This window comes from Triticum aestivum, chromosome 1B, assembly GCF_018294505.1.
Source record: "Triticum aestivum cultivar Chinese Spring chromosome 1B, IWGSC CS RefSeq v2.1, whole genome shotgun sequence".
Classification (NCBI taxonomy): domain Eukaryota; kingdom Viridiplantae; phylum Streptophyta; class Magnoliopsida; order Poales; family Poaceae; genus Triticum; species Triticum aestivum.
In genome coordinates, this window is record NC_057795.1 from 687175440 (window position 1) to 687189168 (window position 13729).

Below are 13729 nucleotides of genomic sequence, written 5' to 3' on the forward strand. Positions count from 1 at the left end.
ACTGCTAGCTCCTCCTAGCGCTAGGGCCCCATACCTTGGCATTAATCACTATCGTTGCTAGTGTAAAAAAATGCTCTTATATTATGGGACAAAGGGCGTACATTGAGCTAGCAATTAGCAATTATTAGTCTCTGGATGAGCGAAATACACCAAAGGAATGTATAAAAAAGAAAAACAACGCTTCTTTACCACTATTCACTAGTAGAAAACAGAGCTTTGGTTCGGCCAGAAAAGAGCATTAATCCCGGTTGTATTACGAACCGGGCATTAGTCCTGGTTCGAGCGGCTAGGGCACCGTACAGGCATTAGTCCTGATTCAAATGGGACCTTTAGTCCCGATTGGTTCCACGAACCAGGACTAAAGGGTGTGATGCCCATTAGTACCGGTTCATGGCACCAACCGGTACTAAAGGTTAGACCTTTAGTCCCGGTTCGAGCCATGAACCGGTACTAATGGGGTTTGAGGCATTAGTAACCTTTAGTCCCGGTTCGAGCCATGAACCGGTACTAATGGGGTTTGAGGCATTAGTACCGGTTCGTGGCATGCCTTTTCAGTTTTGTAAAAAGCAAAAGAAAATGATAAAAACTACAAAAATAAAAATCCTTCCAAATGTAGTTATGTTACTACATGTACTAGTTAGAAAAATTTAAAAACTTAAATTTGGACATGTTTTGCAAAAAGTATAGGGAAAATGTAAAACGGCTATAACTTCTGCATACGATGTCAGGAAAAACGTATAATATATCAAAATGTTTAGCACGAAAATCCGCATCCGATTTTGACAGCCTACAGCTTACAGTTCTCAGCACATCATTAAAGGTGACACTGGTCTTACAATCGGAGGTTCTTAGAAATAAGAGGATTTGCCTCTTGATGTATTAACAAAATTTTCTGTTGGCTGAATGCTTTTGTAATATCCTACTATACTAAACTGTTGGGTGCTGGCCATTTTGTATTTTACTAACAAAGCAACTGTCTTGCAGTTCTCCTTCAAAAAATATTTGGCGAACATGATCCCTTGTCTCACAATTGGCCCCAACATTACAATGGCCAATAGGATGAAGAACATGAGGGACGACCTCAAGGTCATAACAGATCAACACAAGGAATTCAAGTTAACAGACTGCACTAATGCCAATGAGCCAAAGGTCACCGATATACGGGAAACATCATCAACCCTGGAGACACAAATAATTGGGAGGACTGAGGAGAGAGATATAATATTGGCTTCTTTATCTGAGAGCATGACAGAAGATATCACAATCCTTCCTATATATGGCATTGGAGGCCTTGGCAAGACAACCTTGGCAAAAATGGTTTACAATAGTTCACAATTCAATGAATACTCTCAAGTGTGGGTTTATGTGTCTCGTCCATTTAATATGATCAAAATTGGGAACTCTATAATATCACAACAATCAGAGAAAGATAAAGAGAGTGGGTACACTGAAAAGCAGTTGATCCATAATTCCCTTAAAAAGCTGCTTGCCAACAAGAAGATTCTGATTGTTTTAGATGACCTGTGGGAAGACAACATATCTCAGTTGGAAGAACTGAAAGATATGTTAAAAGTTGGGGAGAGCAGTAAGGTGGTTGTTATAGAAACCACACGAAGTGAAGGTGTTGCGAAGAAAGTGTCTACCATCCAACCATACAAATTAGCACCATTGACTGATGATATGTGTTGGTCTATTATAAAGCAAAAGAGTGCATTTGAATCAAGAGGTGACAAAGAACAATTGGAGGAAATAGGGAAGGTCCTTGCAATGAAGTGTGCAGGTGTGGCTTTAGCAGCTAAATCACTTGGGCACACGCTGCAATCTATGAAATCTGGTCAATGGGAATCAGTGAGAGATAGTAATATCTGGACTGCACCTTCTTTGGAAGATACATCTTCTACACAAGTGCTTGCATCTCTGAAGTTGAGCTATAGTGTTTTGCCTTCGTATCTGAAGCTATGCTTTGCCTATTGTGCAATATTTCCAAAAGGTCACAAGATACTTAAAGATGATCTAGTTCATCAGTGGGTTTCTCTTGGTTTCTCTTCGTGGGAACTCGGCGAGAGATACATTAGTCAGCTTTTGGGCCTTTCTTTTCTTGACCATTTCAAGTCATCATCGGTGAGTTTATTCATACCTTTTACAATTTGTTCTTTTGGAACTGGTGTAAGGTAACTTAAGTATAGTTGTAAAGTACACAAGCTGACAAATATTGAAACTATAATATAATTCTAAAACTGCTGAGAATGATTTGGAGTACATCACATATTTATTGCTTACAGTGCAGCTTTTCCAAATAACTTCTTGACAATATCTCAATGATTGATACAAACAAATGCAACCCAAGACATCCCTACAATACTCAATTATTGGTTTACTGTAGCATGCTGGTTAAAAAAAAAGTATACATTAGTAAGTACTCCCTTGGATCTAGTATAAGTTGAACTAAAGCAGCGACAAGTAATATGGATCCGAGGGAGTACTAAGGCCATCGGGAAAATCGTAATGTCCTATTATAAAAATGCCCACCCCGAGGTCTTTAGTTCGCATCCAGATGTGGCATATGCATTTGCATAAACACAGTCTCTTACTTACACATGCTTCGGCTTACTGTGACTAACATGATTACTTGGTGCGAGAAGTTAATTTCCCTTTTCTTTTTTTGATATTCTTTTAGAATCAGTCTTTTTACAACATTAATCGTGAAATGTACAACAATATATTTAGGTTCACTGTAGTGGTTATAGATATTCAGGAATAAAACACCCATCTGATGCGGTCTTGGAAACCATCATGGAGAATCACCCCTGGTATACATGCAAACCAGACAATACCATCACAAAATACCACGGTAAAAAATAGCGCGTTATAGCGCCGCTAATATCATGCTATAGTGTGTAGAGAATTGCCCTGCTATATAGATCAGCGCACAATGTATCGCTAATAGCACGTTATAGCACGCTAATAGCGTATTTCAAAGGGCGACACTATTTTGTATAGCGTGCTATTTTTCTCATTACAAAAAACAGAACTGTTTCAGACATACTCCCTCCGCAACTTAGTATAAGATTTTTGACATTGTTATGGTGCCAAAAATGACTTATATTAAGTTACGGAGATACTCCCTCCATCCCATAATGTAAGACTTTTTTGACACTACTAATAGTGTCAAAAAACGTCTTACATTATAGAACGAAGGGAATAGTACATTCTACTAGCGGTTCTGCCAGCCACCAGTACTCGCGGGACAGAGATAGCTCGAGCTAACACACGTGGACAGAGTAACCCGCCAATGAACACATGGATCAGACGGCCAATCCCTAGCCATCTTCCATCAGCCAAAAGTAATAACAATAATAATAATATTCCTTCTAGCGAGCTCACATTATAAAAGCATTGATGCAATTCCTTTCACATAAAATGGTCAAATAGACAAATACACGTTGGAGGCCTTGGCAAGACAACCTTGGCCAAAATGGTTTACAATAGTTCCCAGTTCAATGAATACTCTCAAGTGTGGGTTTACGTGTCTCAGACATTTGATTTGATCAAAATTGGGAACCCTATAATATCACAACTATCAGAGAAACATAAAGAGAGTCGGTACACTGGAAAGTAGATGATCCATAATTCCCTTGAAAAGCTGCTTGCCAACAAGAAGATTCTGATTGTTTTAGATGACCTGTGGGAAGACAACATATCTCAGTTGGAAGAACTGAAAGATATGTTAAAAGTTGGGGAGAGCAGTAAGGTGGTTGTTATAGCAACCACACGAAGTGAAGGTATTGCGAAGAAAATGTGTACCATCCAACCATACAAATTAGCACCATTGACTGATGATATGTGTTGGTCTATTATAAAGTAAAAGAGTGCATTTGAATCAAGAGGTGACAAAGAACAATTGGAGGAAATATGGAAGGTCATTGCAATGAAGTGTGCAGGTGTGGCTTTAGCAGCTAAATCACTTGGGCACACGCTGCTATCTATGAAATCTGGTCAATGGGAATCAGTGAGAGATAGTAATATCTGGACTGCACCTTCTTTGGAAGATACATCTTCTACACAAGTTCTTGCATCTCTGAAGTTAAGCTATAGTGTTTTGCCTTCGTATCTGAGGCTATGCTTTTCCTATTGTGCAATATTTCCAAAAGGTCACAAGATACTTAAAGATGATCTTGTCCGTCAGTGGGTTTCTCTTGGTTCCTCTTCCCGGGAACTCGGCGAGAGATACATTAGTCAGCTTTTGGGCCTTTCTTTTCTTGACCATTTCAAGTCGTCATCGATGAGTTTATTCATACCTTTTCCAATTTGTTTTGATTATTCTGTTGGAACTGGTGTAAGGTTACTCAAGTATAAAGTTGTAAAGCACACAAGCTGACATATATTGACATTAAAATATAATTCTAAAATTGCCAAGAATGATTTGGAGTACACCACATAGTCATTGCTTACAGTGCAACTTTTCCAAATAACTTGTTGACAATATTTCAATGAATGATACATACAAATGCAACCCAACACATCCCTAGAATATTCAGTTATTGGTTTTTACTTCAGAATCCTATGGAGTAAAACAAAAAGTACACATTAGTAAGTACTCCCTCTGATCTAGTATAAAGTTGAACTAAAGCAGCGATAAGTAATATGGATTCAAGGGAATAGTAAGGCCGCCAGGGAAATCGTAATGTCCTGTTTTAGGAAATGCCCACCCCGAGGTCTTTAGTTCCCATCCACATGTGGCATATGCATTTTGCATAAACATAGTCTCTTACTTACACATGCTATTGGGCTTACTGTGACTATGATTACTTGGTGCGAGAAGTTAATCTCCCTGTTCTTTGTTCAACATTGTTTTAGAATCAGTCTTTTTTCAACAAAAAATCGTAAATATACACCAACATATTCTGGTTCTCTGTAGCGGTTATAGATATTCAGGACTAAGATAGCCATCCGATGCGGTTTTGGAAACCATCATGGAGAATCACCCCTGGTATACATGCAAATCTGATAGTACCATCACAAAATACAGAACCCTTTCAGACATACTCCCTTCGCAACTAAATATAAGACATTTTTTGACATTGTTACAGTGCAAAAAACGTACTATATTAAGTTACCGAGATACTCACCGATGAACAGATGCATCAGACTTCAGACGTGGTTATATCAACCAAGCCTGCCTGCATAGGGAGGTGTGGGAGGCGATGAACTGCATCCCCCTCATCTTTCTCATTGATAGGTCATCATGCCTAGAGGCGAGGATGAAGGAAGGCGCAGCGGGGTTTTCATTTTCCTACATTTTCTTGTTTTTGTGTGCTTCTGTATTTTTTCATTATTCTGAGTTTTATCAAATAATTATTTTCCTTCCCCAGTTTCCTTGATTCATATTTTTTGAAGTAAAATCATGTTTAACTGGCAGACACTGGCGCAAAAGAACCGTCCCGTCATCGAATATGATTTTGTAATGTTTGAGAGAAGAAATTCATATGGTCTTGAGACTCAAAGTTCAGAATTGTCCAGTTTGGATCTTAAAGACCAAATCTAAACTTGAGAAGTAGCAGGGGACGATAATAATATTTAGTATTTAATAAAGGAGTTGATGCATAAAATGGTTTATACTTAAGGAATGAAGTCATAAATTGTTTAAATATAAATAAATCCAACAGTCTGACACTGCTGAATGAGGCGGCAACCTTCTGGTAGGATGAAGTCAGCTTTGGACCTCTGGTAGTATTTGATCTCCTCTTCGCGCAATAGACGGGCAACCTTCTCATTAGATTGATTTTTCAATTCAATCTCTTGTTGAGATAAGGTACGTATCTCTGCAATTTTGTCGAGGTCATCAATGATGGTACAGAGGCACTGTTTTTCTTTTTTGTACAATCCAATGGTGTGTTTAGCTCATCCAGAGAGGTGTTGCCTCATGGCCTTTATTTTATAATTCCATCTCTGAATCGGTGTACGACCAACAGCGGGCCTGTCCCAAACACTCTTTATTAAGTCTACAAAACCATCCCTGCAACCATGCCAATTCAAATTTGAAAGGGCGACGGGCAGAATGACTCGTAGAATTAGAATCAAGAATGATTGGTGCATGATCCGATAATGCCTCGATACGCTCTAGGGCTCGCACGGTTACCATAGGAAATTTAAGCTCCCATTCGGTATCCATGAGTACCCTATCGAGCTTCTCATACGTCGGCACAGAACGGTTATTAGCCCAAGTGAACTGCCGCCCCGACATACAGGCCTCCCGAAGATCCAAACTGTCAATCACAACATTGAAAAGGAAAGGCCAATGAGTGTCGAAGCGGTCATTATTTTTTTCTTCCTGGTACCTAAGGATATTAAAATCCCCTCCAATAAGCATTGGGTACGGGTTATCCTTAGCCAGGTTCACTAGTTCACGGAGGAAAGCAGATTTATGCTCATCTTGGGCAGCCCCATAGACTGCGACTAGGCTCCATGTAAAATTATCAGCCCTATTTCGTAGGTGAAATTTGATATGAAAATCACCGGTCGAAAAAGCCAACAAATCCATGGTCGTGGTCAATATTCCAAGAAGGATTCCTCCAGACCTTCCACGAGCTGGTAGAGTATGCCATGTGTAGTCGAAACCACCTGATAGGTGATCGAGGACGTGTTTGGGTTTAAAGATAGAGATATAGGAGTAGATCGAATAGGTTTAAACCATGTATTACTTATCTTGTACTCCAAAGCCTCTACCCCCTCGTGTATCTATAATACCTAAATAGTTGATCCCCACTACCTGATTTCTCTGCCCTGTGGTGCGTCCACGTCATCTTAATTCTTTTGGACCGTTTGATCGATCATATGTGTGGCCATGATCTGCGACGATGAGTTGGCCCCGTGCTCGCTCCACGCCCCCACCCGTTCGCTTCTCCTTCCTTGACCCGCAGAAGCGGAAGCGGTGGTTTTCTCCTACTAAAACGTCAACCAGGGAACCTCTCCTCATAATCTAATCGCCCCGACTCCCACCCGCATCTCTCTCCTCAAACGACACAAACTCCATGTGGTGATGGATGCAACTGAGCCCAGCCTCCTCTAGGGTTTGCGTCTGCCATCGGGATGAGAACCGGCGGCCATGGCGGCTTGCGGGGCAAAGGAAGGACTGGAAGACAATCGATCTGAAGGATGTGTGGGACTTCATGCAGAGGGGCGTCCACATGCTCATCAACATTCTCGATGGCTAGAGCCCGAGCACAACTTCGAGTACTACATGATGCATCTGAAGATTCTGAACATGTAAGTCGCCTTCATGCCCGCCTCCAGGTCCAGGCCTAGCCTAGGCCGATTCGATCCAATCCGGTGCTGATCTAGGGTTTCCAGCCCCCTGTTTGTCCTTCGTCTCCGCCTCCCTCCATCCATGCCTAGCCCAGGCTGATTCGGTCCAATCCTACATGTGTGTGTGTGTGTGTTTGCCGGTGTTGTTGCTTTTCAGGTTCAATGAGCCAAGGCAAAGCTAATTGCCTTTCCAACATACACTAATGTTATTTGCATTCGTGTTCTTTTTTGGGTACAGGTGGAGCGTGACATTGGGTTGTCTTGCTGGCTGTGAATGATTACATTCTCATCTTACTATGTACCAACACATAATCAGTTCCTCTCTTGAATTATTTTGTTCCTTGGGAATTTGAAACAAACCTTCCTATTAGGATTCCAGTATAGTATCTTTTATGTAGTAGGTACAGCCCGGTTAAATACCCCTTAATTTACAGAAGTGCATCAGTCAGTTTGCTTTTCACATGACAATGTGGTTTAGGTCAGTTTACTTACGCTTCATCTTGACACTACACACATACATAGTTCCTGATTGAATTCTTTCGTCAGGATTTTCATTTGTGCTATACTGCTATCCATTAGTACACATCTTAGTAATGTTAATCTGGTTGTTCTTGAGACTTTTGCAGGTTAGCGATTGCTGGCTTTCCTACATTTGTCGATTTTAGATTCAGTTAAACAAGGTGACCTTTCTCTACTATTTTTATCTACACTTCGAGACAAGTGGCATTCCTGCCACTTGCGTAATTCTTCTGAACCTTTAAGTCGTTATGTAGAAAGCCATCTTACTACTATCATCTTAAAAGCTCCTTTTGTTCAAATGTGTTTCCAATGTTGCAGATAGTATGTATTTCAAAGACGTGTGCTTGCATGGGTTTGATACTTCCCTTTATACCCGATTGCATAGGAAAACAAGATCAGAGCATAATTCTACTTGGCATTGGTGGCTGGGGTCAACAGGTTCAGTGATTGTTCTTATACTTTTGGTATGATCCATTCAGTCCTCATTGCATGAATTTGTATAAACAAGGATGTACGATGCATGATGACTAAGAAAAGAAAATTGTGTTTTGTTCAGAACTTCAGGCTGCAGTCCGTTTTTCCATGTAGCTCTTCTGTAGTACTAGACTAAGTGGTACTTTTTCCCAGAAATTTTATGGCTTTTGTAGCTGCAGAGAAACTGATAATTGGAGATAGAAGATATGGACATATCACATATCAGCCACATCGGGTGACCTCCAGAAGTTCCAATAATATTTACCTCTAGGAAGAACCTGCTTTACTAAGTTTTTCGGCTCTTCCAAATTGTTAGACAAAGATTCCTGGAACAGTAATACAATGACAGTAGTTCTGCAATAGTGCAATACTACCATTTTTCACACTAACAGTGACAATATCTGAATGGTTAATCCTTTTACATCAATACAACTTTTAACATTCCTTTCTCAACTTTCTCGACTCAACATCTTTTTTCTAAAAAAAGAAGTCTTTTTGTGCATAGTGTCTCTTTATAGACTCAAAATTCCAGGATATTTTTCTTGAGATTAAGTGTAATAATGATCAAAACAATTAATTTTAGCATAAAGTCCCGCAGCAACGCGCGGGGCATCATCTAGTTCTATATATACCCCATATGAGGGTCAGATCAATACAACATACAACACAAATATTCAATCATCTCATAATTTTCACATGGTATTAGAGCGGTTTGTCCAACGACGCCGATCCTAGGACCTTTCTCCACTTCCGCAACGCGCCGCCCCGGGGGCGCGGCACCCGATCAATCACTGATTAGATCGGTTCTATAGCTTAGATAGTAGATCAATTTCTGTAGGTTTTAATTTTCGAATTTCTTAGATCCATCCACTAGATCGATCATATTAGCCACCAAATGAATCTCTGAATACCCCAATCCCGGTGAGAGAAAAAAATCCTAGCAAATCGGTGCAGAAATCGGCGCGTCTGACGATGGCCAAATCAAGTCCAGGGCGGCTGTTCATCGACTCCAGCATGCAGGCCACACCAACATGCTCAGCTCAGCTGCCTCTTTCTGCTTAAGCAGCGGTTGCGGACTCCGCGGAACGGCGCGCGGCTGCCAGCGATCCGATCTGACCAGCAACAGCAGATGACTCCGTCGACACGAGGCAGCCCAGCGCCCCGATCGACTTCCGGCTCCGTAATGCTTAGCTCCAAGCCCAGGGGATATGAGATCCATCCAAGCGCCAAGACGAGCGCGCCATCTACGTCGACCTCGATCGCGCGGGACTACTGCGACCAATCGATCTTCACCGACCTCTGGCTCCGGCCAGCACGCCGGAGACATGTACGGGCGACAGGCGGCCCACGCATACCATCGGTTTTTGATCGGCTTCGACACACACCGATCGCATCGGCAACTTGGACAGGGAGCAGATCGGTCCCTTGGAGCCGGCACTTGCTCCCATCCATCGAGAAGTCAGAACTCGGAAGCCGGGAGCGTGGACAACTACATCGGCAAGCACCTCCATCGACCCATGCAGCCATGCACTTCTATGGCATGCACAAAAACTGCACGTACGTGCTATATCAGCAGTTCACGACTCAGGCTTGGTATTGATTCGGCTAGCTTCAATGATGCAACTCCCGAGGGCCCGGATGCACGTGTCTACATCATCCCGTCGCACGGCGACTCTGTGGGCGCATCGATCACAGGAGGGCATACAGCATTGCATCAGCTGTCTTGATCGACTTCGAACACACGCGCAGGTGCGGTCTACACCAAGCCGACTCCATCGACTGCACCGACATCGACGACTACACCGACGCCTCTGCATTGACCTTGTGCCATTCCATCGAGCTGTACGACTACACCGCCAACATACTTTTCTGACATGACACGGCATCGACACTTCATCGTTGCGAGGGACGCCTCCAAGCGACACATTCGTCGACATGCTGCTACGACGCCATTGCCGACACATCATCGCCAAGGTCTTCATCAATGTGGTCTTGATCAACTTCATCGTGAACACACCGCCGTCACCTCGTCCACAAGATGGACATCTAGCGTCCTTTGACAGACTTTTCTGCAAGACGCGGCCTCGACGACGGCAATGACCGCGTCATCCACGGCGGCATGACTGCATCGACACGGCATCACTATAGTGACCAGCCCTACACGGCCACACGGTTCTGGCAAAACCGATGTGTGCTCGATGGGTTTCCTTCGGTCCTGGCAAAACCGGTGGACTCATCGCCGACGACACCCTCTGACATCCGCAAGGTGCATCGTCCACGATTGCAGCTCCGTCATCTACAATATAGCGCATTTTTTTTGCGCCTCCGGCTTTGTGCGGCTTCATCATCCACTATGACTACATCATCGATCACGACTACCTCGACCACGGCTACATCATGATCGGCTACATCGACATCGACATTCGGCTACATCGACATCGACATTAATGGCTACGTCTGCAGCAACTCATCGGCAACAACTCCAGTCAACAGCGTCCGCCTCGTCACTTGCGTCCACGATACTCCCGTTGTGACTGCGGGAGGGAATAGAGGATAAGACAGGGAAGACACCAGAAGGGGACGCAGTCACCGCCCTAGGCGTCGACCCATCAAAAACACAGTTGGTGATGGTGAAGCGGAGAAGACGACGCGAGCATGATACTTCAAATACAGTCGCAAACGTCTGTTTCACTCCCGCCACGACTGAGGAGGAATGTTAGAATATAGTTTGGGTTTAAAGATAGAGATATAGGAGTAGATCGAATAGGTTTAAACCATGTATTACTTATCTTGTACTCCAAGCCTCTACCCCCTCGTATATTCTATATATACCCAATATGAGGGTCAGATCAATACAACATACAACACAAATATTCAATCTCATAATTTTCACAGTGCCTCCAAGCACATTGAGTGAATTGGAAATATGTGGTTATAACAGTGTCATCTTTCCAGGCTGGGTAGAGGGCCAACTACCAAACCCGGACTCACTGGTTCTCAGAGATATGCCAAATCTGGAAGAGTGGGACACGTCATTCTCCACCGGTGAGGAGAAGGTATTAACTAGAGTGCAAATACATGGTTGCCCCATGCTAAGGATGAAAGGGCCTCTGCCTAAAGCTAAAGAGTGGGACATAATATTCAGTGATAATGTGTTGTCATCATGGGATGAGTGCGTTGTGTCACACACCAGTGCTTCCTCCTCTTCTCCAGTAACTACTATGTTGTTCGTTAGAGACTGCAAGGTGCCTCTGCATGAGTGGAGTTTTCTTCGACACTTCTCTGGACTCCTTTCTTTGTCTATTGCCAATTGTGGCGATCTAACCAGCCCACCAGATATCATCCAACTACTATCCTCTTTGGAGAAACTATGCCTAGAAGATGAACACATGGAAGAACTGCTGAAATGGTTAGGTGAGCTCCCATCTCTAAAGAATCTGACTATACGGAATAGCAATGGTGTAAAGGAGTTGAACGAGAACATAAGGCAACTCACAAAGCTTGAATCGCTAGAACTGAGCTTCTGCAAAAGCATACTTGTAGTGCCACATTGGCTAGGCGAATTGACCTCTCTCAAGAAACTTTGGATATCTGACAATGGAGGCTTGAGGTCTTTGCCGGCAAGCAAATAGTAGTTATTAACTGCAATGAATTAGAGCACGTGGTTGCTGAAACAGAGGAGGGAAAGATGAAGCTAACTGACAACAAACAAAGGGAATTCTGCGCTGCCCACCTCTCTAAAGAGACTTTATCTGCATGAATGTGATGGTATCAAGTCTTTTTCTGAGGGAATACATCAACTCACTAACCTACAGGATCTAACAATAAGGAGGTGCCGGGGACTAAAGGAATGGTGTGAATTAGAGGAGAACAAGACCTTTCTGGCTCGCATAGAAAAGAAGGTATGTGCCATTTGTCATACTAATCTTATTCTGATATGCATCATCTTTCTTGTTTTCTTGATGTATTCAGTCTTGCATTTCTTATTGGGTTCTTTCATGCATAAATGCAAAGATATTTATCTACCTGGATTTGCAATTTCCCTTTTGTTTAAAAGCGCTTTGTTTTACAAAATATAACAATAGTGCAAAGATGAGTAATCTAATTTCTAGAGTACGTCTAGTGACAGTGTGCTGCTACCAATGTAAAGATGGACACAATAAGTGTCTTGGGAATTTGTTTGCAGTACAGGCCAGTGCGTTACACTTTTCTTCTTGATCTGAACAAAACATGCTTCTCCTGCACTTATCACTCATATCAACTAGAATCGAATCTAATCATATAATTTCCACCATTCATTTTACAGACGATTGAGTTCTAGACAGTGCATGCATGCATCACTACCGGAACAGGGCCATACCCCGACGGCCAAAACAATGCCGACGGCCCCCGTCGGCTTCTTCGGAGATATGCCGACAGCCTGGTTCTGGCCGTCGGCGTACAAAGGCCGTCGTGTTACGCAGAGATAAGCCGACGGCACCCGTCGGCATAGAACGGCCGTCGGCCTAGCTACATATACGCCGACAGCTGCCGTCGGCTTACAAAGGCCGTCGGCATACCCGTGGGGCCCGGCCACCCCCTGGCTAACGGCGTCAGATCTATGCCGACGGCCGAGACGGGGGGCCATCGGCATAGGTCCGCAGGCCACGTCATCGATCCAGGCCGCACCGTGCAAAGCCTATGCCGATGGCTGCCGTCGGCATATCTGCCACGTCAGTGATCCGCAGCACGCTGGTCGGATCTATGCCCACGGCATAGTTAGATTTTTTTTTCGTACTTATTTTTTAATGCTTTTTTATGTATTATTATATCAACTAACATGTAGCATGTTAAATATAAACATACATATGAATATATATGTAGTTTGTATTTTTTCCATATATTATGAATATATATATATATATATAGTTTGTATTTTTTCGAGCACGTTAATAATGTGCGGTCATGTTCTTTTAAATATAGATCCTTATATTTTATTAAAATCAAAAACAGCTATGCCGACAGAAGTTTTGTGGCAGTGCAAACGCCCGACACCCGTCTCCAGAGAGTGACCCCCCTCACATCCATGGTGTGCCCCCCCTCATGGACGGCGCCACCGCCGGCACCTGGAAGGGGGAAACGGACGCGTCGGGTCTACACGGAGTGGATGTAGCTGTGGTTTTGGCCCGGATGTTGCTCCCGGGTGTCCCTCTGGGCCGACCTGACACAACCGGGTGGAGAGGTCCACTGGTCAAAGCCCGTCAGTGCAAAGTCAAAGGGCTAGATCCCGTGGTCAAACGCTCCAGGGTTAGGCAGGACGGGGGCCCTGGGGGGTAGCAATGCCACCGGAGCATTGTACCGGGCCCTCATACATGCGGGGTGGTGTTGTGGCATGTCTGAAGAGGCGGCACGCGTCTCCGGTGCGTGCCCCCCCTCACGGACGGCGCCGCCG

At 43.5% G+C, this 13729-nt stretch overlaps 1 long non-coding RNA gene and 1 pseudogene across 1 annotated transcript; both read left to right on the forward strand.

Annotated features, from left to right (window-relative positions):
- The first annotated feature begins 1011 nt into the window (after positions 1–1011).
- LOC123082622 (putative disease resistance protein RGA1) lies at positions 1012–4378 on the forward strand (annotated as a pseudogene).
- A 2548-nt stretch (positions 4379–6926) lies between these two features.
- On the forward strand, positions 6927–8712 carry LOC123101146 (uncharacterized). Its single transcript, XR_006448581.1, has 3 exons — positions 6927–7266; positions 7932–7985; positions 8143–8712. It is a non-coding gene; the product is annotated as an uncharacterized lncRNA (long non-coding RNA).
- Positions 8713–13729: the final 5017 nt, after the last annotated feature.